The sequence below is a fragment of the Neophocaena asiaeorientalis genome, unplaced genomic scaffold, assembly GCF_003031525.2.
Source record: "Neophocaena asiaeorientalis asiaeorientalis breed wild unplaced genomic scaffold, Neophocaena_asiaeorientalis_V1.1 scaffold14, whole genome shotgun sequence".
Taxonomy (NCBI): domain Eukaryota; kingdom Metazoa; phylum Chordata; class Mammalia; order Artiodactyla; family Phocoenidae; genus Neophocaena; species Neophocaena asiaeorientalis.
In genome coordinates, this window is record NW_020175192.1 from 11,300,061 (window position 1) to 11,325,773 (window position 25,713).

The window sequence follows — 25,713 nt, forward strand, 5'->3', positions numbered from 1 at the left end:
ACTTAGGGACTTTGTAAGAGCCCAGAAATTAAGAAAAAGGTATTTCTAGAGGAACTAAATGCATTCTAAACGACACTGTGTTTAAGCCGAGTTTCACGTCCTCCTGGTGAAGCAGTACCATTTGCAATGTACCATTATGTAGTGCTCAATATATTTCAAAGCACATTATCTCTTTTTTTTTTTTTTGGTGGTACATGCTCCGGACGCGCAGGCTCAGCGGCCATGGCTCACGGGCCCAGCCGCTCCGCAGCATGTGGGATCTTCCTGGACCGGGGCACGAACCCGTGTCCCCTGCATCGGCAGGCAGACTCTCAACCACTGCACCACCAGGGAAGCCCCACATTATCTCATTTTATCCCCGCTATAGCTCAGTGAGGCCAACCAGAACAGGGAGTTCATCGCTACTTTAAAGGGAAACCACTAGCTGTGATGGGTGCTCATGTTATCATTTTTTCTGGGGGAAGAAAAAAGAAAACACAAAACTACCAGTTTCTTCTTCAACCAAATGATAAAGAAATTATCCACTGAAAATCAACCACACTAGTAAAGAAAGCACTGTTTTTCTAACATAGACATATCACTAAGGGAAACAAGGAACAGATAAATAGAAAAATACCACTCTTAAATGGCCAATGAGCATACAACAAGATATTAAGTTCATTAATAAACAATTAAATGCCATGTCACTGTGGCCTATCAGACAGAATGAATCAGTTTATGTACGATAATAGCCCCAGTTGAGGGGCACAGTCAGGGAACTATGCATTTTTAAACCAAGTGCCCACTAAGTTTCCATCTCTGTGCCAGGAACCATATTTGTTGATGGAATCAATCTACTATTCTCATAAACATAAAATGAAAAATCAAGTAAGTTCAACCTCAGACTCAAGTGTCTAGTCTTTCTGGGGGAATAGTCAGTGAATCCAAACAGATCATTATGGAATGACAGATCCATACTGCCTTGATTCTAGAGAGCCACCAAATTTTCAATGGTATTAAAGAGAGTGCAAAGAAACAACTGAAGGCTTATACAAACAAAGAGAAAATGTCAAACAAACCCACCCACATCACTGAGTGTCTTCCCGTCTATACATTCCATTTCAGGGACCAAGGTCAGGTGTTAAAACAAGCAGAGAAGACATGTTCCAGGAATACTCCATCAATGGCACACTGCTACAAAGCTAACATTTCACACTAATCTAAATATTTAACTTTTTGCCCCCGAGCTTATTTTAAAGTATCTAGTCAATATCATTGCTCAGTCTGTTTTACCTGCATTAATTCAAAGACACTCATTTTATGAGATAAATTTCATTTCTTTTTGAGGATGATTCTGGCTGTTAAATGTCCCACATTTCCATTTTTAGTTTAATTTCATGGGGAGAAATGGAAAACTACTTTTCATTACTCTTCTGCTCACATATTTTTTAAATTAAGAAGAAAATATCCAATCCTATATAATGACTAGTAATCCCAGTGCTCTACTGCAGTTCCTAATTAAGTAATCTGAAGAATTTTAAAAACAACAATCTCTTTTTCTAAAAATCTTATCCTCAGTGAGGTCGTATAAGTGGCCTTTTTTTGTGTGGATTAAAAAAATCTGATTTGACCAAATACATGACCAAAGAAACTCTTTATACTCCAACAATGACAGGTCCTACTGAGCATTTGGGGAAGTATATGAACAAAAGTGCACTGTTCCATTCCTGAACCACCAGGCGGGGACAGCCCATCACTCCCCAAGAATAATGGACATAACAAAGCTCTGCACATTGAGGCAGTCTTGGAATTTCTTTCCATCAAAAAGATGCTGCCCCACAGTGAAAACAATCTTGAGAAAGAAGAATGGAGCTCGAAGAATCATGCTCCCTAACTTCAGACCATACTACAGTATAGACAAAGCTACAGTAATCAAAACAGTATGGTACCGGCACAAAAACTGACATAGAGCTCAATGCAACATGATAGAAAGCCCAGAAATAAACCCACACATTTATGGCCAATTAATCTACAACAAAGGAGACAAGAATATACAATGGAGAAAGACAGTTTCTTCAATATGTGGCCCTGGGAAAACTGGACAGCTACCTGTATAAAAATGAAATTAGAACATTCTCTAACGCCGTATATAAAAATGAACTCAAGGGCTTCCCTGGTGGCGCAGTGGTTGAGAGTCCGCCTGCTGATGCAGGGGACACGGGTTCGTGCCCCAGTCCGGGAAGATCCCACATGCCGCGGAGCGGCTGGGCCCGTGAGCCATAGCTGCTGAGCCTGCGCGTCCGGAGCCTGTGCTCCGCAACGGGAGAGGCCACAGCAGTGAGAGGCCCGCGTACCGCAAAAAACAAACAAACAAACAAAAAAAGAACTCAAAATGGATTAATGACCTAAATGTAAGACCAGATACTATAAAACTCCTAAAAGAAACAAAAGCAGAACACTCTTTGACATAAATTGCAGGAAAATTTTTTTGGATCTGCTCCTAGAGTAATGGAAATAAAAACAAAACTAAACAAATGGGACGTAATTAAAAGCTTTTACACAGCAAAGGAAAGCATAAACGAAATGAAAAGACAACCTACGGACTGGGGGAAAATATTCGCAAACAATGCTACCGACAAGGGATAAATTGTAAAAATATACAAACAGATCATGCAGCTTAATGTCAAAAAACACACAACCCAATCAAAAAATAGTCAGGAAACCTAAACAAATATTTCTCCAAAGAAGAATACAGATGGTCAAGAGGCACATAAAAAGATGCTCAATATCACTAATTATTAGAGAAATGCAGATCAGAACTACAACGAGGTATCAACTCATACCAGTCAGAATGACCGTTGCTTACAAGTCTACGAATAATAAATGCTGGAGAGGGTGTGGAGAAAAGGGAACCCTCTGACACTGCTGGTGGGAAGGTAAACTGATATAGCCACTATGGAGAACATGATGGAGGGTCCTTAAAAACTAAAAATAGAGCTACTGGAGGCAGTCAAGATGGCGGTGTGGGAAGACACAGAGTTAGCACCTCCCCACAACTAGGGCGCCTGCTGGCCGCTGGTAGCGTACACTGATGCCCAAGGAGACAGGAGGAACCCCAAAGTGAACCAGTAGGACGTAGGGGAGCTGAGAGTGGGAGGAGAAGTGGAGACCAGACAGCATCGGCATCCCTGAGGCCAGGGAGATCAGGAGAGGCAGGCAGGAGGGACCCTCCGGAAGGAGCAGAAGAGGAGTGGAGGGTGATCGCCCGGCCTACTCGGGCCCAGGGAGCCTGCTGAGCTCCCAGTCCGGTCCCCTGCCCTCCAAAGCCCCCTCCAAGCCACGTGGCTCCTTGGGGGCATAGTAGGGAGGCCTCAGAGATCAATCAGGAGAGGCAGGCGGGAGGGGCCCTCCCAGACCAGAGAAGGAGGACAGGAGTGGAGGGCGTTTGCCCTGCCCACTTGAGCCCAGGAAGCCTGCTGTGCTCCCATGTGAGGTCCCCCACCCTCTGAGACCAGGGGTGGGGGGCACGCCTGGGCCCCTTCTGTTCCTTGAGCCTAAACCCCACCCGCCACAGTCCCCAGGGCCTTTTCCAGCCCTGTGGGTCCTGAGCATAGGCCCGCCCACCACAGCCAAGGCCTTTCCCACCACCACCACCACCCCACCTTTTCTTCTTTTCCCTTCCCCTCTTTTTTACTATTGTGGTACTGATGTACCTTCAAGTTGTTGAGTCATCTATATTTTTATTTTTGTATTCTTTCCAACATATCTGTTAGTTTCCTAGTCTAATTTTATGTTTTACTTTGTTATTGTTTTTTTCTTTTTTTTTTTTTGCCACCCCATGTGGCTTGTGGGATCTTGGTTCATGAGCCAGAGGTTGGGCCGAAGCTGCTGCGGTGGGAGCTCCAAGTTCGAACCACTGGACTAACAGAGAACCTCAGACCCCAGGGAATATTCATCGGAGTGAGGTCTCACAGAGTGCCTTATTTCAGCACCATGACCCAGCTCTACCCAATAGCCTACAAACTTCCAGTGTTGGAAGCCTCAGGCCAAACAACCAATAAGACAGGAACACAATTGCACTCATTTAAAAAAACAAACAAAAAAAAAAACGAGAGAGAGACAGCACAAAAATATGTCACAGATGAAGGAGCAAGGTAAAAACCTATAAGCCCAAATAAATGAAGAGGAAATAGGCAATCTACCTGTAAAAGAATTCAGAGTAGGGCTTCCCTGGTGGTGCAGTGGTTGAGAGTCCGCCTGCCGATGCAGGGGACACGGGTTCGTGCCCCGGTCCAGGAAGATCCCACATGCCATGGAGCGGCTGGGCCTGTGAGCCATGGCTGCTGAGCCTGCGCGTCCAGAGCCTGTGCTCCGCAACGGGAGAGGCCACAACAGTGAGAGGCCCGCGTACCGCAAAAAAAAAAAAAAAAAGAATTCAGGGTAATGATAGTAAAGATGATCTAGAGTCTCGGAAATAGAATGCAGGCATGGAGTGAGAAAATACAAGAAATGTTTAGCAAAGATCTAGAAGAACTAAAGAACAAACAAACAGAGATGAACAACACAATAACTGAAATGATAAATACACTACAAGGAATCAATAACAGAATAACTGAGGCAGAAGAACAAACAAGTGAGCTGGAAGACAAAAGGGTGGATATAACTGCTGAGGAGCAGAATAAAGAAAAAAGAATGAAAAGAATTGAAGACAATCTAAGAGACCTCTGGGACAACACTAAACGCACCAGCATTCGAATTATAGGGGTCCCAGAAGAAGAAAAGAAAAAGAAAGGGTCTGAGAAAATATTTGAAGAGATTATAGTCGAAAACTTCACTAACATGGGAAAGGAAATAGTCACCCAAGTACAGGAAGCACAGAGAGTCCCATACGATACAGGACAAACCCTAGGAAAAACACACCAAGACACATATTAATCAAACTAACACAAATTAAATTCAAAGAAAAAATCTTAAAAGCAGCAAGGAAAAATAAAATAACATACAAATGAATCCCCATAAGGTTATAAGCTGATTTTTCAGCGGGAACTCTGCAGAAAGGAGTGGCCAGAAAGGAGTGGCAGTATATACTTAAAGTGATGAAAGAGAAAAACCTACAACCAAGATTACTCTACCCAGCAAGGATCTCATTCAGATTCGATGGAGAAGTCAAAAGCTTTTCAGACAAGCAAAAGCTAAGAGAATTCAGCTGCACCAAACCAGCTTTACAACAAATGCTAAAGAAACTTTTCTAGGTGGGAAACACAAGAGAAGAAAAAGACCCACAAAAACCAACCCAAAACAATTAAGAAAATGATAATAGGAACCTACATATCGATAATAACTTTCAATGTAAATGCATTAAATGCCCCAACCAAAAGACACAGACTGGCTGAATGGATAGAAAAACAAAACTCATATGTATGCTGTATAAAAGAGACCCACTTCAGACCTAGAGACACATACAGACTGAAAGTGAAGGGACAGAAAAAGATATTCCATGCAAACGGAAATCAAAAGAAAGCTGGAGTAGCAATACTCGTAGCAGATAAAATAGACTTTAAAATAAAGACTGTTACAAGAGATAAGGAGGAACACTACATAATGATCAAGGGATAAATCCAAGAAGAAGATGTAACAATTATAGTTTATGCACCCAACATAGGAGCACCTCAATATATAAGGCAAATGGTTAACAACCATGAAAGGAGAAATCAACAGTAACACAGTAATAGGAAGGGACTTTAACACCCCACTTACACCAATGGACAGATCATCCAAACAGAAAATAAATAAGGAAAGAGAAGCTTTAAATGACACGACAGAGCAGATAGACCAAACGTGGCAAAATACACTTTCTTCTTAAGTGCACACGGAACACGCTCCAGGATAGATCACATCTTGAGTCACAAATCAAGCCTCAGAAAATTTAAGGAAACTGAAATCGTATCAAGCATCTTTTCTGACCACAACGCTATGAGACAGGAAATCAATTACAGGAAAAAAAAACTGTAAAAAAAACCCACAAACACGTGGAGTCTAAACAGTGCACTACTAAATAACCAAGAGATCACTGAAGAAATCAAAAATAAATTAAAAAATACATAGAAAAAAATGACAATGAAAACATGATGATGGAAAACCTATGGTACCCAGCAAAAGCAGTTCTAGGAGGGAAGTTTATAACAATTCAATCTCACCTCAAAGAACAAGAAAAATCTCAAAAAAACAATCTAACCCTACACTTAAAACAACTAGAGAAAGAAGAACAAAGAAAATCCAAAGTCAGTAGAAGGAAAGAAATCATAAGTATCAGAGAAGAAGTAAATGAAATACCAATGAAGAAAACAATAGCAAAGATCAATAAAACTAAAAGCTGTTTCTTTGAGATGATAAACAAAACTGATAAACCCTTAGCCAGACTCCAAGAAAAAAAGGGAAAGGGTACAAATCAATAAAATTAGAAATGAAAAAGGAGAAATCACAACTGACACTGCAGAAATACAAAGGATTATAAGAGACTACTACAAACAACTATATGCCAATAAAATGGAAAACCACGGAGAAATGGACAAATTCTTAGGAAGGTACAATCTCCCAAGATCGAACCAGGAAGAATTAGAAAATATAAACAGACCTATCACAAGTAATGAAATTGAAACCATAATTAAAAATCTTCCAACAAACAAAAGTCCAGGACCAGATGGCTTCACAGGCGAATTCTATCAAACATTTAGAGAAGAGCTAACACCAATTCTTCTCAAACTCTTCCAAAAAATTGCAGAGGTAGAAACACTCCCAAATTCATTCTACGAAGCCACCATCACCCTGATACCAAAACCAGAAAAAGATATTACAAAAAAAGAAAATTATAGACCAACATCACCAATGAAAATAGATGCAAAAATCCTGAACAAAATACTAGCAAACAGAATCCAACAGCACATTAAAAGGATCATACACCATGATCAAGTGGGATTTATCCCAGGGATGCAAGGATTCTTCAACGTATGCAAATCAATCAATGTGATCACCACATTAACAAATTAAGGAATAAAAACCATATGATCATCTCAATAGATGCAGAAAAAGCTTTTGAAAAAATTCAACACCTTATGATAAAAACTCTCTGGAAAGTGGGCATAGAGGGAACCTACCTCAACATAATAAAGGCCATATATGACAAACCCACAGCAAGCATCATTCTCAGTAGTGAAAAACTGAAAGCATTTCCACTAAGATCAGTAACAAGACAAGGATGTCCACTCTTATTCAACACAGTTTTGGAAGTCCTAGCCACAGCAGTCAGAGAAGAAAAAGAAATAAAAGGAATACAAATTGGAAAAGAAGAAGTAAAACTGTCACTGTTTGCCGATGACATGATACTATACATAGAAAATCCTAAAGAGGCCACCAGAAAACTACTAGAACTAATCAATGAATTTGGTAAGGTTGCAGGATACAAAATTAATGCACAGAAATCTCTGGCATTCCAATACACCAACAACGAAAAATCAGAAAGAGAAATGAAGGAAACACTCCCATTTGCCGCTGCAACAAAAAGAATAAAATACCTAGGAACAAACCTGCCTAAGGAGGCGAAAGACTTGTACTCAGAAAACTATAAAACACTGATGAAAGAAATCAAAGGTGACATAAAGAGATAGAAAAATATACCATGTTCGTGGACTGAAGAATCAATATTGTGAAAATGACTATACTACACAAAGCAATCTACAGATTCAATGCAATCCCTATCAAACTACCAATGGCATTCTTCACAGAATTAGAACAAAAAATTTTACAATTTGTATGGAAACACAAAAGACCCCGAATAGCCAAAGCAATCTTGATGGAGAAAAAAGGAGTTGGAGGAATCAGGCTCCCCAATTTCAAACTATACCACAAAGCTACAGTAATCAAGACAGTATGGTACTGGCACAAAAAAGAGAAATAGAGATCAATGGTACAGGACAGAATGCCCAGAGATAAACCCACACACATATGGTAACCTTATCTTTGATAAAGGAGGCAAGAATATACAATGGAGAAAAGACAGCTTCATCAATAAGTGGTGCTGAGAAAACTAGACAGCTACATGTCAAAGAATAAAATTAGAACACTACCTAACACCATACACAAAAATAAACTCCAAATGGATTAAAGACTTAAAGGTAAGACCAGACACTATAAAACTCTTAGAGGAAAACATAGGGAAAACACTCTTTGACATAAACCACAGCAAGATTCTTTTTTGATCCACCTCCTAGAGTAACAGAAATAAAAACAAAAATAAACAAATGGGACTTAATTAAACTTAAAAGCTTTTGCACAGCAAAGGAAACCATAAACAAGACAAAAAGACAACCCCAAGAATGGGAGAAAATATTTGGAAATGAAACAACAAAGGATTAATCTCCAAAATATACAAACAGCTCATGGAGCTCAATATTAAAAAAACAAACAATCCAGTTAAAAAATGGGTGGAAGACCTAAATAGACATTTCACCAAGAAGACATACTGATGGCCAAGAGGTACATGAAAAGATGTTCAACATCACTAATTAGAGAAATGCAATTCAAAACTACAATGAGGTACCATATCATGCTGGTCAGAATGGCCATTATTAAAAAATCTAGAAAGAATAAATGCTGGAGAGGGTGTGGAGAAAAGGGAACCCTCTTGCCCTGTTGGTGGGAATGTAAATTGATGCAGCCACTATGGAGAACAGTACGGAGGTTCCTTAAAAAACTAAAAATAGAACTACCATATGACCCAGCAATCCCACTACTGGACATATACCCTGAGAAAACCATAATTCAAACAGAGTCATGTACCACAGTGTTCATTTCAGCACTATTTACAATAGCCAGGACATGGAACCAACCTAAATATCCATCGACAGATGAATGGATAAAGAAGATGTGCCACATATATACAATGGAATATTACCCAGCCATAAAAAGAAACGAAATTTGAGTTATTTGTAGCGAGGTGTATGGACCTAGAGTCTGTCATACAAAGTGAAGTAAGTCAGAAAGAGAAAAACAAATACCATTTGCTAACACATATATATGGAATCTAAAAAGAAAAAAAGTACTGATGAACCTAGCTGCAGGGCAGGTATAAAGAGGTAGACATAGAGAAAGGACTTGAGGACGTGGGGTGGGAGGGGGAAGCTAGGGCAAAGTGAGAGCAGCATCGACATATATACACTACTGAATGTCAAATAGTAGGATGGTGGGAAGCAGCTGCATAGCACAGGGAGATCAGCTCGGTGCTTTGCGATGACCTAGAGGGGTGGGATAGGGAGGGTGGGAGGGAGGCTCAAGAGGGTGGGGATACGGGGACATGTGTATGCATATGACTGATTCGCTTTGTTGTGCAACAGAAACTAACACAGTATTGTGAAGCAATTAACCTCCAATAAAGATTTTTTTAAAAACTATATAGACTAAAAAAAAAAAAAATTATATAGACTTTCCATCAGAACTTGGAAATGACCTGGCAAATTTGTGTGTAGTTTACAATAAAAAATGTTCTTCTAATCCTTGGAATGAGCTTCCCCCAAGGGCAATGCAGTGAAGTGTTCTGCATGCAGAGTATCTCATTACCTGACACAAACAAGTAGGGTACAGCTGATGTCAGTGTCTAGTGGTCCTAGGAAATAAACTGTTTCTGGTAAAAATATATATATAATAAAATTAAAATAGAGCTACCATATGATCCTGCAATCCCATTCCTTGGCATGTATCTGGAGAAAACTCTAACTCAAAAAGATACATACACCCCAATGTTCATAGCAGCACTATTTACAAAAGCCAAGGCATGGAAGCAACCTCGGTGTCCACTGACAGATGACATATAAAGAAGATGTGGTATGTAATATATACAATGGAATATTACTGAGCCTTAAAAAAAAAAGAACAAAATAATTCCATTGGCAGCAACATGGATGGACCTAGAGATTAACATATTAAGTGAAGTAAGTCAAAGAAAGACAAATATCATGATACCACTTATACGTGGAATCTAAAAACAACATAAATGAATTTATTTACAAAACAGAAATAGACTTACAGACATAGAAATCAAACTTATGGTTACCCAAGGGGATGGCGGGGGGTGGGGGATAAATTAGGAGTTTGGAATTAACATATACACACATCTATATATAAAATTGATAAACAAGAACCTACTGTATAGCATAGCTAACTATATTCAATATCTTGAAATAACCTATAATGGAAAAGAATCTAAAAAATAATATATAACTGACTCACTTTGTTGTACACCTGAAACTAACACAACAATGTAAATTAACTATACTTCAATTTAAAAAAATGTTTTTTTTTAAAAAGATGCTGCCCCTTTGCTGCCCTCGGGTATCAGAAAGAATGACTGAAATAAACTGCAACACCTTGAAAATATAAAAACGTGAGTTCATTATGATGCTGAAAAATATGGAAAGTGAAAGGAAAAAGAAGTGACAAAACCCCCCTCAAAACAGTGATCATCAATACAGACAACCAGGTACCTATCTCTTAGGCTCAAAATTGGCAATGAAAGGGCAATAATCCACATTTATTCTGCCTTGGATGAACTAACTGTATTTCACAGTAAACATATATAATTAGTAAACTCACCATTTTTCAACCCCGAATGAAGCAGTGAGGTAAAGATCAGTAGATGAAACCAGGGAAATGAAGTTGAGAGACATTTACAATGAAGAGATTATGCCACTGCTATGCAAATTCACAGGTCCCTCTTAGCATCACCAAATGCAGAATAGCCCATATGTTAGTTACTTCATAATGCAATGCCATACGAAGCACACGGCACCGCCTATGATGGTGACACTTGACAAAAAAAGGTGAACATGGGGGCTTCCCTGGTGGCACAGTGGTTAAAAATCCCCCTGCCAATGCAGGGGATGTGGGTTCGAGCCCTGGTCCAGGAAGATCCCACATGCACTGGAACTACTAAGCCCGTACCACAACTACTGAGCCTGCGCTCTAGAGCCCCGTGAGCCACAACTACTGAGCCCGTGTGCCACAACTACTGAAGCCCGCATGCCTAGAGCCCGTGCTCCACAGCAAGAGAAGCCACCGCAATGAGAAGCCCGCGCACCGCACCCAAGAGTAGCCCCCGCCCACCGCAACTAGAGAAAACCGGCGCACAGCAAGGAAGACCCAACACAGCCAAAAATAAATAAACAGAAGAAATAAGTTAAAAAAAAAATAAAAAGGTGGACCTGAATTTAACCATACCTTTCAAATCTAGCCTTTCAGTTTGCAGTAAGTAGAAGGAACAGAGGAACAAGTAAAAGGACACAAAGAAATAAACAGAAAAGCCCAGCAGGACGGTTTTTTCTCAGGAAGGCTGACACTTTTTTCAACAAGTTAATGGCATAAAAAAGAGAGAGTGGGGTAAGGGGACTGTTCTAGATTAAAAGACACTTAAGAGACTTAACTATGCAATACATTGACCTGGTATGAACACTTCAACTGTAAAAAGACTTGATTTACATATTTTAACACCTGTGATGAAAAGCCATACAAATGTACACATATTGATATTGATATAAATGGGATTATATATTACATGATGCTCTGATACTTGCTTTCGTTCTCAGCTCTAGGCCTCATTTCTGCATATCAAGAAATATACAGCTGATCTGTAACAATGGATTACCATGTATCAAGGCTCTTTTCCTTGGGGAGAAAACTAGTAGAAGTGGTGGTTGCTTGGAGCGTAAATGAAATGAAAAACGTCAGGCTCGAAGTGTAACGTAGTCCGTGCTTTGTCATACTCCTCTGAATTCCACCATGTGTGCAGCTACTAGGATTTTAGCTGTCCTGAGAAGCAACGGAGCTGGAGCCAGAAGAAGCTTCTCTACTTGAACAAAACAGTCTAATCAGGGGCTGAGGGTGGAGAAGTGCCTTTCTGTCTTTTAATTAAATAACTCTCAGGAGGTCAAGGAGCTCACCCTGGCCAAACATTAACAGTTCTGTACAGGAAATTATGGTGTGTTCCTGTGCCGATTTTCCCACTTGAGTTGAGCAAACATTTGAGGAGAGGTGAGATAAAAAGTGGAACAAGGTCCAGTTCTGCTCTTGAGATGTTTACACTTCAGTAGGAGCAACAGGCCTGTAAGTGACTGAGATAGAAAGAAGGCAGAGCAAAACTGAATGTATAGACAACGCCGTGTGCAAATGATGAAGCTGACGATTAGGCATCGAATGCGGAAAAGACCTCCTGGAAGCCGGCTGACCTAGTAGATGAAGGTGAGAAGATTTCAGAAAGCAGAAAATGTGCACAGCGATCTAAAGACTGAAGGGGTGGCTGACGTGATGGTGAAGACGGTGAAGGAACAGTATGGCAGGAAATCACAAAGGAGCTCGAGATTTGCTGAGGAGGAATAGTGCACAGAAGAAAACAGAGGGTGACAACGCTGGACGGGGGTTTGGGCCAGTTCAAGGAAATCCAGATGAAAGGTTTTGTTCTGTGAACAGGAAGAAACCGTTTTAGGTGTTTGTTTTTTTTTAACTCCATCACAGAATACCTCTCTCCAGGATCTCAGGTAAGCATTTACAGAAAAAGCAAACTGATAAAGAAGTACGGATTAGGGGACTGAGGTTTAAAACCCCATTTCACAGATTCTATTGGTCAGAATTGCAAGCACAGGTCCTCTGCCTCTGGTCTCACAAGCCTGAGATAAATGTGTTGAGTGAGCTGTCATCTAATCTTCCATGCCCACACATTTGCGGTAGATTTAAGGATCTAGAGGTGTAGGCAACCGAGTATGATTTTTTTTAAAGCTGTCATTTAATGGAGCCACTACCATGTGCCCAATACAGGCACATAAGTACACAATCACCTTTCATCACAACTGTGCATGACAGTGTTATCCCCATTTGATAGATGGAGAAAAGGGTGCAGAGATAAGTAGAACGCTGTTTTGTTTTGTTTTTTCTTCCTGATAAGCAGAGGAAGATTCTCTCTGGCCGTTCTGCCTACCTTTTGTCCATTATCCAGAAGCCTGAATTTAATTGGAAATGAAAGCTTTATTAAAAAGTCTCATTACCCACAGACAAAGAAAACAAACTGATGGTTACCAAAGGGGAAAGGGGGTGGGGGAGGGATAAATTAGGAGTTCGGGATTAGCAGATACACATGACTATATATAAAGTAGATAAACAACAAGAACCTATCTTGTAATAACCTATAATGGAAAAGAATACGAAAAAGAATATATATATATGCCTATACATATGTGTACATATGTGTACACATACATATACACACACACCCCCAATCACTTTGCTGTACACCAGAAACTAATAAAACATTGTAAATTAACGATACCTCTCTCCCCTCCCCCTCCCCCACCAAAGTCTCATTACCCTGTGACTGGGGTGAGGCATGTTTGTATAAAGAAAACGCTGTGATGAAAACATTCCCTGCATAATTTAAATCACCTGCAGCTTAGGAACCCATCTCACAGGGTTAGTGATTCCTTGGCAACTTTACAAAAAGAGATAATTTGCGGCATTTAATTTCTAAGGTATACAGATAGTACGCTAAATAAAAAGTTATATTATTAAAAACCAATGAACATGAGGAAAATACATGTACATTTTTAAAGCTGTTAAAATGCCTTGAGCCTTTGTACTTAAAAAATTTGTAAACTTGTATGTTAAAAAACACAAAGGAGGGCTTCCCTGGTGGTGCAGTGGTTGAGAGTCCGCCTGCCGATGCAGGGGACACGGGTTCGTGCTCCAGTCCGGAAAGATCCCACCTGCCGCGGAGCGGCTGGGCCCGTGAGCCATGGCCACTGAGCCTGTGTGTCCGGAGCCTGTGCTCCGCAACGGGAGAGCCCACAACAGTGACAGGCCCGCGTACCGCAAAAAAAAAAACCCAAAAAAACAAAGGAAATACCAAAGAGTTTAATAGCATGTACCTTTAGCAAAAACACAAAGGAAATACCAAAGAGTTTAATAGCATGTACCTTTAGGTTTAGGAACTCAAAAACATTCACTTTTAAAAACTCCCTTTCTATCTTTTCCCAGTTTCTTGAAATGAGCTTGTATTGCATTTGGTAAAGGGAGTGTGCGGGGGGAGGAATAAGCATTTCTGAAAGTTACTCAGTCCAGGCCCAGGCCTGTATGAGGTTCTCTGAGAATGAATGGGTGGCATATCATCCAGCTGTTCAAACCACCACTTAACGCAGTTATTCTCGGGCTGGTCTCTAGACAATAAGCAGCAGAAGTAGAAGGTCCTCTCACAGCTGAGGCTGGTATAGGAGCCTGCAAGGTCCCAGGCACTGCAGGGGCAATGTTTCCCTCCAGTCTAGACTGAATGGCTTTAGCTGCTGAAGCCAAATAATCACCTGCCCCAAACCTACAGGAGTCTTCTGGTAACTGCAGATCTTCGTGCCCACTCTATCCAACCAGGAATAAAATATTAACTTTAAATGTTTAAGACCAGTGTTTTCTAAACTTTAGCTTCAATACCCCTTTACACTGGTAAAAACTACTGAAGACACCAAAGAACTTTTGTTGCTGTGGGTTATATCAATTGATATTCACCATATTAAAAATTAAAACTTGAAAAACATTAAAACCAAACGATTACATATTAAAATAAATAAGATATATTTTGTGAAAAACATATTTCAAAACAAACAAGGAAAAACTTAAATTCTACATTTTTGCAAACCTCTTCAGTATCTGGTTTAGCAGAAGACAATTTGCAGATGACATGATGCTATACATAGAAAATCATAAAGATGCTACCAGAAAACTATTAGAGCTCATCAGTGAACTTGGTAAAGTTGCAGCATACAACATAAATACACAGAAATCTGTTGCATTTCTATACACTAACAACGAAAGACCAGAGAGCGAAATCAAGGAAACAATCCCATTTACCATTGCATCAAACAGAGTAAAATACCTAGGAATAAACCTACCTAAGGAGGCAAAAGACCTCTACCCCGGAAACTATAGGATGCTGATGAAGGAAATCGAAGATGACACAAACAGATGGAAAAATGTACCACGTTCTTGGATTGGAAGAATCAATATTGTCAAAATCACTATACCACCCAAAGCAATCTACAGATTCAATGCAATCTCTATCGAACTACCAATGGCATTTTCCACAAAACTAGAACAAAAAAAACTTAAAATTTGTATGGAGACACAAAAGACCCCGAATAGCCAAAGCAATCTTGAGAAAGAAAAATGGAGGACTACCCTGGTGGCGCAGTGGTTAAGAATCTACCTGCCAAAGCAGGGGACACGGGTTTGAGCCCTGGTCCGGGAAGATCTCATATGCCGCGGAGCAACTAAGCCCGTGAACCACAACTACTGAGCCAGCGAGCCACAACTACTGAAGCCCACGCACCTAGAGCCTATGCTCTGCAACAAGAGAAGCCACCGCAATGAGAAGCCCGCGCATTGTAACAGAGTAGCCCCCGCTCACCGCAACTAGAGAAAGCCCGCACGCAGCAAGGAAGACCCAACACAGCCAAAAATAAAATGTAAATAAATAAATAAATTTAGAAAAAAGTGAAGAATACAGTGATTACTAGTACAGTTTGGTGCCAGTAGTTGTGTCTACCACTACACAGTGAGAAAAACAAACTCTTCTCATGAGAATAGTTTAGACCTTGTGTACTCCCTGAATGGGTCTTGGAGACCAACCAGGGGTATAAATACACAGAAATCTGTTGCATTTCTATACACTAACAACGAAAGACCAGAGAGCGAAATCAAGGAAACAATCCCATTTACCACTGCATCAAACAGAGTAAAATACCTAGGAATAAACCTACCTAAGGAGGCAAAAGACCTCTACCCCGGAAACTATAGGATGCTGATGAAGGAAATCGAAGATGACACAAACAGATGGAAAAATGTACCACGTTCTTGGATTGGAAGAATCAATATTGTCAAAATCACTATACCACCCAAAGCAATCTACAGATTCAATGCAATCTCTATCGAACTACCAATGGCATTTTCCACAAAACTAGAACAAAAAAATCTTAAAATTTGTATGGAGACACAAAAGACCCCGAATAGCCAAAGCAATCTTGAGAAAGAAAAATGGAGGACTACCCTGGTGGCGCAGTGGTTAAGAATCTACCTGCCAAAGCAGGGGACACGGGTTTGAGCCCTGGTCCGGGAAGATCTCATATGCCGCGGAGCAACTAAGCCCGTGAACCACAACTACTGAGCCAGCGAGCCACAACTACTGAAGCCCACACACCTAGAGCCTATGCTCTGCAACAAGAGAAGCCACCGCAATGAGAAGCCCGCGCATTGTAACAAAGAGTAGCCCCCGCTCACCGCAACTAGAGAAAGCCCGCACGCAGCAAGGAAGACCCAACACAGCCAAAAATAAAATGTAAATAAATAAATAAATTTAGAAAAAAGTGAAGAATACAGTGATTACTAGTACAGTTTGGTGCCAGTAGTTGTGTCTACCACTACACAGTGAGAAAAACAAACTCTTCTCATGAGAATAGTTTAGACCTTGTGTACTCCCTGAATGGGTCTTGGAGACCAACCAGGGGTTGGCAGACCAATACTTTTGAGAATTGCTGTACAAGAAAAAGTGTCTCTGTATTTGAGGATTACAAGTGTATGAAAAAGCAGAAGAGAGAAACAGAAAGCCTGCATCAAACTTTAACGAAGAAAGAGATGCTTTTTTTGTTTTTTTTTGTTTGTTTGTTTTTGGCGGTACGCGGGCCTCTCACTGTTGTAGCCTCTCCCGTTGCGGAGCACAGGCCCCGGATGTGCAGGCTCAGCGGCCATGGTTCACAGGCCCAGCCGCTCCGCGGCACGTGGGATCTTCCCGGACCGGGGCACAAACCCGCGTCCCCTGCATCGGCAGGTGGACTCTCAACCACTGCGCCACCAGGGAAGCCCGAGATGCTTTCCTTTTAATGAGCAGGTAAAGAGGGTACGTGGCCTTAAAAGAATGAAGTCTGTGGTGTCTGTTTCTCTGGACTGTACCAGTAAATTAACTCCCTTTATTCTCTCATTTCTCTGCAGAGGTAATGAATAATACGAGTTTACAAAACACTAAAGTTGGGTCAGTTATTTGCATTATGAAAGAATTCTGTGATTTCCAAGGAGATGTAACTTCCTGAGTTCTTAAGGCATTTGTTTATAGCTGATCAGTGGTCAGATAAACAAGAAACAGAAATTCAAAGCAAAATCTTAACAGCCATTGCTAATCAAAGATAGGCTCTTCATTATATCATAACGTAAATAAATTGGACCAAATTAGCTGATCTACTGATATTGTAATAAATACCTCCCATATAAGACATATCTAATATGGAAACCACTCTTACCAAATCCACTGCCTGATATTTTAATATTACTGTTACATTTAATTACTAAAATTATTGCAATTATACACATTAAGCAAAAACTAGGAACATGTGCAGGTTTGAAGAGAAGAGATGGAAGTGGGCTGTAAACCTTGGTGTGGCTCAGTAAGTGTTTGATTCTTCTTTTTATAAGGAAAACAATACTTTTGCTTTTTCAGAGTGGGACATAGGTGGAAATAAACATTAGTTTAGGTCTCTGGTTTCTAAGAGTATTTTGCTGTCCTTATTCACAGTGGTTTTGTTCCATGGTTTTATTTCTCAGAATGTCCAGGGGCCTAGGTGCTCTTATATATCCTGAGTGCCGAATACATGTCCTGACTCATAACAATCGGGAGTACAAAATGCCTGCTGGGGGCTCTTCCCTGGTGGCGCAGTGGTTGAGAGTCCGCCTGCCGATGCAGGGGACACGGGTTCGTGCCCCGGTCCGGGAAGATCGCACATACTGCGGAGCGGCTGGGCCCGTGAGCCATGGCCGCTGAGCCTGCGCGTCCGGAGCCTGTGCTCCGCAACGGGAGAGGCCACAACAGTGAGAGGCCCGCGTACCGTTAAAAAAAAAAAAAAGCCTGCTGGTATTGCTGGGGTGAGGGTGTTCGGAGAGTGCTCAGTGGGTTACTCAAACAGTAGGGAGTCTCAGTACACAGAATGGAAGTCACTGGCATGTTTCACTGAACATCACTTCTGACAGCTTCAAACTGGTCCAGAGCAAGGACAGAAAGCCTTGATGGTCCCCACTGCAGAGCTGCCTCGGAGGCTATGGGTGCTTGAAGCTCAGCTTTTATATATACTCTGATGTCCTCGTCTCCTTTCCTCTCAGCAGCCGGCTGCCTCCTGTTTCCTCCCTGTGTCCATCTCCTGACCTTTACTACTTTCCTTTACTACTACTTCCCAATGCCTCTGACTGCCCAAAGACTCCTCACTACTGCTGTCTTTCTCCAGAACTTCCTCTTCACCCTTGGGCTCCCTCCCATCAAAACCCTTACCAGCAAGGACTGGGTTAAGCAAAACAGGCGAAACAATGATTTGTGTCCTCACCATCACCAATTCCTCTTCCATAATCTTGGTGGAAGGGGTGAGTGGAGAGGAGGACGGCTTCAGTCCTAAACACGCCACCTCCCTAAGGTATTTCCAGGGGCGTTCTGAGTCAAATTTGGCAAAATTTGGGCAAGTGCCTTCTTCCCACGACCCATTTTCCTTCTCTACGTAAAAGATTTTATGGTGTTCTGCTCCCTTTCCTGTCTTCCCAATGCAGCTTCCTAGAGTTTAAAGAAGGAGAGTCTGCCTTGGTAAAGTGTGAGACTGTTGTGTTCAATAATCTCCATTCTCTCCCTACAAGTTAATTTAGAAAAAATTCCTTAGCCTGGCACTAAAGGCCCTCACCGCCACGCCCATACCCTTCACTTATAAAGAGCCTTTAAAACTAATGCTCTGGTTTTACAATCCTGGATGGAAGGGTGTTCAGGAGGTAAGGGAGAACTGATAAAGACAGCATGATCCTATGTTGTAACCAAACAACAACCTGCCACACTCCGTATTTTTTTATGCATATATATATAGAGAGAAATGTATAGAAATGTATATAGAAAGATACACAACAAAATGTTAACAGTGGTTATTTCTGGACGGGAGGAAAATCTATCATTTTAACCCTTCAAATTTCATTTATGGTCTCCTTACTTTTATAACTAACAATAAAATGGGTCAGGCATCATCATTTTCCAAAATGAAATAAAAATACAATTTTATAAGTTTAAGTGTAACGAGAAGATTCAAGAAAACAGGATGGGCCGATTTCTCAAATGCAGATGGGCTCAGATTGTGATCATATGATCATCATACTTCTGTCTCCAGGGATGGTCCCTAAAATAGACTGAAACCTTTGATCTCCCCAAGTAACAGATCCAGTATCCAGCTAGACAATCCCTCAGTTCTGTGTTAGTTTTCCTTTAAAAAAACAATACTGCAGGACTGGGCCTCTCAATTTTATCTTTTACATAAAGAGCAGGCAAGGTTTCTTGCTGATCTGTTCAATCGCTTTGAAAATTAAAAGGGAAAAATGTCCTGCAGATTGTGTATCAGCCTCTTGGAACTTTACAAAGAGGCACCACCTATAGAGCACGCTATCTGCTTAACCATAAACCGGTGAGTATTTATGCTGGTTTCATACTATCAGTTTCAAGGAGTGAGCAGGTGAGGTCTTAGGACCCCAGACAATGTAAATAAAACTGGGCTGTATCGCACGCCTTTCCACCCATGCTCTTTGCCATTTCTATCTGAATGATCTGAAAAACGTCCTAAGCGACCCGTGTGCATGTCCTCCAAGTATAAACAAAGAAGTCAAATATCCTGGCTGACGATGCCATTATTTATTGAACTAAAATACATAAACTGTTAAAAGTGGTCACTCTTATTTTCTGAAATAATGACTTAGAATTAACGACACCACAACTAAATACAACTGTCCAGTAGTTCAAGTTGGTCAACTACTTAAGAATACATTTTAGAGTTAATGGACCCTGGCCAGCCAAATCTGATACTTTAAAGAAGCCTGATTTGCACTAAGTAGTGACCTGCCCTGAAATCTTGCCCTGACAACTTGATGCGGGCCTCTGGGGTCTTTAATAAACCTTCAGAGGTTTGATTTTAAAGTACCTCCTAAGGAATATCTTAAAAACAGTGATAGCACCTGTGGGCCGTAAGTTAGGTAGTATGGTATGGTGAGACCAGCAGTGGGTTTAGAGCCAATTAGGTTAAAAATGAGCCGTGTGACCTTGGGAAGGAAAGTAAGTATTTTACACACAGTTCTTAAAGGAATGGCATAGTTGCTCAATAAATGTTTCCTCTCTTCCCATGCATTTAATAAAAGCCTACGGGTCATTCAATCAACCACCTGAATTCCAGCAGTTCAGGAGCTTGCTGGACTCACTTGAGACCTCAGATCGTTAAGAAAGACAGCCCAATAGACATGTCTACCACCACTCCTCTGGTTTCTAGCAAGGTATCTGTGCCACCTGAATACATAGTGCCCTACAGTAAGTGCAGCACAGAGAGACCGTGTGAAGGCTTGTGAGAGCCAGATATTACTTCTGCCTGTTCAATCTCAGTGCGCATCAGAACCTTGTCCCAAAGACAAAGAGGTGAATTAACGAGTTTGAAATTCAAAAATCAGAGATACACTTTCATTCTAAAGGCATGGAAGGATAGACACCAAAATGTTCATGGTGATTGTCTTGGGGTGGTAGAATTTTAGTGACTTATTTTCTTCTTTATATTTTCCTGGACTGCCTAAAAATGTTTTTCCTCTCAGAAGCATGTACTTGTACCTACAGAAAAAACTAAAACTATTTGCATCATGAAACATAAAACACAAAAATGCAAGGGAGCTGCTTTTCAGAGTAAAAACAAGTCTTGCCCTCCTCCCCATAGAACACCTGCAACTTTGTCTTTCCCTTGCCTCCCTCTGCCCAGCTTGGTTAGGTCTTCCTCAGGCCCAGTCACCATCTTTCTAGGTGACCCCGCTCGAGGACAGCAGGTGTGGGATACACAGCCCCCGGTCCTGGTGGCACTCAATGCACTTTCTGAGCAGGGGCGGGGACTATAAAGACACCCTTGGTTTTCCAAGCAGCACATGCTGTGCACGCTACCCTGGAAAATGCAGGCATGCTGGCTCTGTTCCCTGGGCACAGGGAGCTTCAGTCCAGGCCCTGGAAGGTCCCTATGCCACAGAGGTGATGGCTAAGAGATTTCCTATTTGCTGAGTGTTGTCCCTGGGAGGGCACTTGCCAGGTACTTTAAAGGCTTTTCTGAACTTTCACAGGATCTCTTCAGACATAAGTCAGAAAGTTCACTTCCCGAAGGCTGGGGTCAGTACTGGACAAATGGGAAATTCCAGTGGTGTGGCAGGAAAACTAGGAAGCGGTTTGATTATTCACCAAAGGCTTATGTGCTTACTAGGTGTTTAAAAGTATCACTCTTATAAAATAAAATTCAAAGAAAAAAAGAAGCCATTAAGATAATCCAGGGCTTCCCTGGTGGAGCAGTGGTTGAGAGTCCGCCTGCCGATGCAGGGGACACGGGTTCGTGCCCCGGTCCGGGAAGATCCCATGTGCCGCGGAGCGGCTGGGCCCGTGAGCCATGGCCGCTGAGCCTGCGCGTCCGGAGCCTGTGCTCCGCAACGGGAGAGGTCACAACAGTGAGAGGCCCACGTACCGCAAAAAAAAAAAAAAAAGATAATCCAAATATAAAAAAATAAAAGTATCACTCTTAGAGAGCACTGGCTTTCTTTGTGGGGAGGAGATGTGTGTGAGGCTAGGGTCAGGGAGGAGAGTGAGTAGTAAGGAGAACTTAACTTTACAATTCCTTGCTCTGCGGGTGATTCTCAAAAATGATAGTGTATCAGAATCACCCAAAGAACTTTTAAAAATACAGAGCGTAAGTCCTAGACCAGACCCACAGAATCAGAATCCTCAGGGCTGGACTACAGGAATCTGAATTCTGCCAAGTTCTATAGAGCCTTTTGATATTTCCTCCATAAATCTGAATCGAAAGGGGGAGGATCTGTCTGACCTAAGGGCTCTGTTGAGCACTGGCTGCTTCCACCTTCTAATGGCATCAGAATATGGTATGCTGCAATGTAAACCGATCAAGAGCATTTATTCAATTAAATTCAACATGTATTATGACAAAACTTACCAAATTAGACACTTGAAGTATGTGCATTTTATCATGTCCCGATCATACTAATTCATGCTATGAATTTTCAAAGTTCCAAATGAAAAAGCAGAGAATGAAATCTGTGGCATCTTAAAACATTCCACGTATTTTTCTAGGTGCTAGGATACTGAGTGTACAAAAAGCAGGAAAACTACAGGTCTCACAACAAGAGACGAACATACATTCTTCTGTGCACATAGTAACCATCACTCAGTACTCAGTATGCGGCCCCTCTTCCAACTTCTGCATTTGTCAATTAATTAATCCTCACAACCGTACGGGTATGTTCAATTATTGCCATTTTACAGTTGAGAAAACTGAGGCACAGAGAGGTTAAGTCATTAGACCAAAGTTACAAAACTAGTAAGTGACTGGTCAGAATTTATTAAATCCAGGCTCTATCGCTTGACGCATTAGACTGCTCAGGCTGCTGTAACAGAATACCACAGAGCCGGTGGCTTAAACAATAGAAATTAATTTCCTCGTAGTTCTTGAGGCTACAAGGCCAAGGTCAAGGTGTCGGTAGGTCTGGCTTCTCCTGAGGCCTCTGTCCTTGCCTTGCACTGTCCTCACATGGGCCTTTCCTCTGTGTGAGCACATCCCTTATGTCTCTTTTTCTTCTTATAAGGTCACCAGTCATATGATTAGGGTCCCCCCTAATGGCCTCATTTTAATTTAATCACCTCTTTAAAGACCTTATTTCCAAATATGGTGACATTTGGAGGCAACGCCCAACTGGGGGGTTGGGACTTCAACATATGAACTTGGGTGGCAGGGACACAATTCAACCCCAAACACCTGATGACTTGTGAAACCTCAAGAAAGTTACTGAACCTTCCTAGGCCTCAGCTTCTTCACCTGTAAAACAGTGCTACCGAGAATCAAAGGAGATAATTCATGTAAAATGTTTATTAGCAGAGTGGTCTGACACACAGTATCACCATTTTAAAGATGAAGAAAACAAAACTCAGAGACGGTGACTCGCCCTGCGTTCATCTCTAAAGCGGAGTTCTTACACTTCAGAACACTATTTTCCTGTATAACCAAATGTATAATCCAGCACAATTTTATATAATTTATAAATTTTATACATCTCTTAACTTCCTGCTTTTGCACACTATTTTTCTTTATTACATAAAAGGGAGTAAGAGAAGGAGAAGCTCAAATTAGTAAGAATTTAGTTAGGGAAGTATACTACTTTGGTGGGATTGTATATGAATGTCATTCATCTTTTCTCCTAATTTGTAAAGACAACTGGCTCTAGCCACCCAGTGACGACACCTCAGAAGGTCAAAACCTACGTTTAACTATCAGGAACGAAAAGCAACTCATTTTTTTTGTAAAAAATTAAGATTGTCCTTTACATTTGTCTAGTACTCTACATATATTAACACCCATTTAATCTTCAACACAATCTTATAATATCGTATTTAGCTCTCCTAACAATCATGTGAGGAAGGTATTATTACCATTTTTCAGCAAGGGAACAGGAGCATGGCAAGGTCAAAGGTTTTCTTTAAGTTGCAATATCTGGTTTCCTCCTTTTTGATGCTTGGCACAGAGCAGGTGTTCGGCACAAGGCAGATGACTAGCGGCAATCTAGGCTAAGCTGCAAGGCATCTCTTTTATATCCTTTATATGGGCCAACTTTTCCGACAACTTTGATCACCACCAACCCCTTGGATAGACAGCTCTTTTAAGGCAGAAACCACGGTCTCCTTCTTCCCCAGTGTCTAACACACCTGGTGCTCATTTAAGTTCAGTATTTGAGAAATGAGAGTTCAAGTCAATATTTGTTTGTATAATCGAATCATAGCACATTCCTCCTTTAGTGATGGCAATGAGTACTTTTCAGCCACCATCATATAAAAAACATCAACAAAAAGAAGCATTTATAAAACCTCTCTCTCATGGCCTGAAACAGAGAAGCCTACAGGCCTTTTCCAACCCCCAAAGCCTATGATTCCATCATAGTCTACTCCTGACAGGTAGTTAAACTCACCACCTCTAGTACCAATTATAGGCACAATGCAATTGGATTCGCCAGTACAGAACCACTACAATGTTCTTTCTTAGTTTGTGGTGTGCTTCAGGGAAAACAACAATTTTGCATATGTGACAGAAAAGTTCACAATTTCCAGAGGTAATTGTAATGGATGATAAGGTCGATCTCAGTGGACGGTGTAATTGCTGTCCGTCAAGGCCCCTATGTCATAAAAAGGAACTATATTAAGAGAGATCAGGCCAACTTATTTTCTCAAGAATACACTGGTGTTTGCGTTTTTGTTTTTGTTTTTTTTTTTTTTAAACTTCAAAGTCTGTTTGGCCATGAGCAGTCAGGCAAGTTTTGACCCTGACATGGAAACTATCTGACCACTTCTGAGCGGTTCAGTACACAGGGAAGGGTGGTAGGTGGAGCCGGCCAGAGCAGTGCTCTGAACTCTGCTCAAAGCTCTCCTGTAACTTCAGGGACTTATGGGTGTCCAGTTTGTTCATCTATCTTGCTTTCATGTACCCTACTGTGAACTGGCCATCACCTCTCTGGCTAACTACTTCACAGAGCTGTTGTAGCAAATTTAGGGGAAAAAAACCCAAAAACCAAACTCTCAGAAAGAAAAGAATTCAATAAAAAACTGAAAGGATAAAAGTATTGCATTACACTTCCTGTCTGAATTAATTTTTTCCAAATACTCTGAGATGTGAAGCAGGCAAATTCACTAAGTAAAGAGTTACTCTAGGTTGTCTTTTCTAAGTGAAAGTATCCTACAAATACTCTTTTCTGATGCCTTCAAGAGAGAAGAAATTTCAGAAAGAAATGAAGAGGCATACAAATGGAATAATTCTGCACATAGCCAAATTAAAATACTCAATTTATTGTCTTATCATCACTAATAAATATTTACTAAATATATGCAATGTACAAAGCACTGGGCTAGATGCTGTTTAGAATACAGAATTAGTAAGAAAGGTCCATACGTCCTCCTGTAGTACAACTGTACCATAAGATGAAACTTTTGTTTAGATTTCCCAAATAAACAAAGGTTTTAAGTTCCCCTAGGACACGGAAGAACAAAATTTTTTTTGCCTCTATTATGATTTCCTGGCTTCAGAGAAAAACTGTAGAACACACCAAACTCTTCTTTTATCTATTAGTTTCCACTGATAAGCAGAAGCTTTTCAAGAGTGACTGAGCTACAGAATGACTGTAATTTCCACAACAACCCGATTAAATCTGACACGCACATGACACGGGGGAGAAAGGAACCCACCCACGTGCGCTTCCATTTCAATAAGAAAAGTTGAAGCGTATTGTCAGGGAAGGCAGGGAGAAGATCAAGATCATGTGGCTTAGAAAGAAGATTAAGAATGATAGGACGTGTGACCGCCTGGAGGGGAGGAAATATTCCAAGTAACGGCAAGGCACTTGGGATTCCTTGAATGTCCTGCCGTATTCAATCACGTATGGCCGTGCACTGAAAGGAAAAGCTAGAGCCCATCTCACGCCTCACTTCTGCTACTGACTGAGGTTGAGAAAGAAAATTAAGACAACATTTTCAAGTTACTCAAAGGCAGAAATTGTAGCCTGGACATTTAAGGGAATTAAGCTCATTAGGTG

The 25,713-nt window shown here is 41.1% G+C and overlaps 1 protein-coding gene across 4 annotated transcripts in view; it reads right to left on the reverse strand.

Annotated features, from left to right (window-relative positions):
• RBPMS (RNA binding protein, mRNA processing factor) overlaps nucleotides 1-25,713 on the reverse strand; it is a 188,246-nt gene that overhangs the window by 48,943 nt on the left and 113,590 nt on the right. The window lies entirely within an intron of this gene.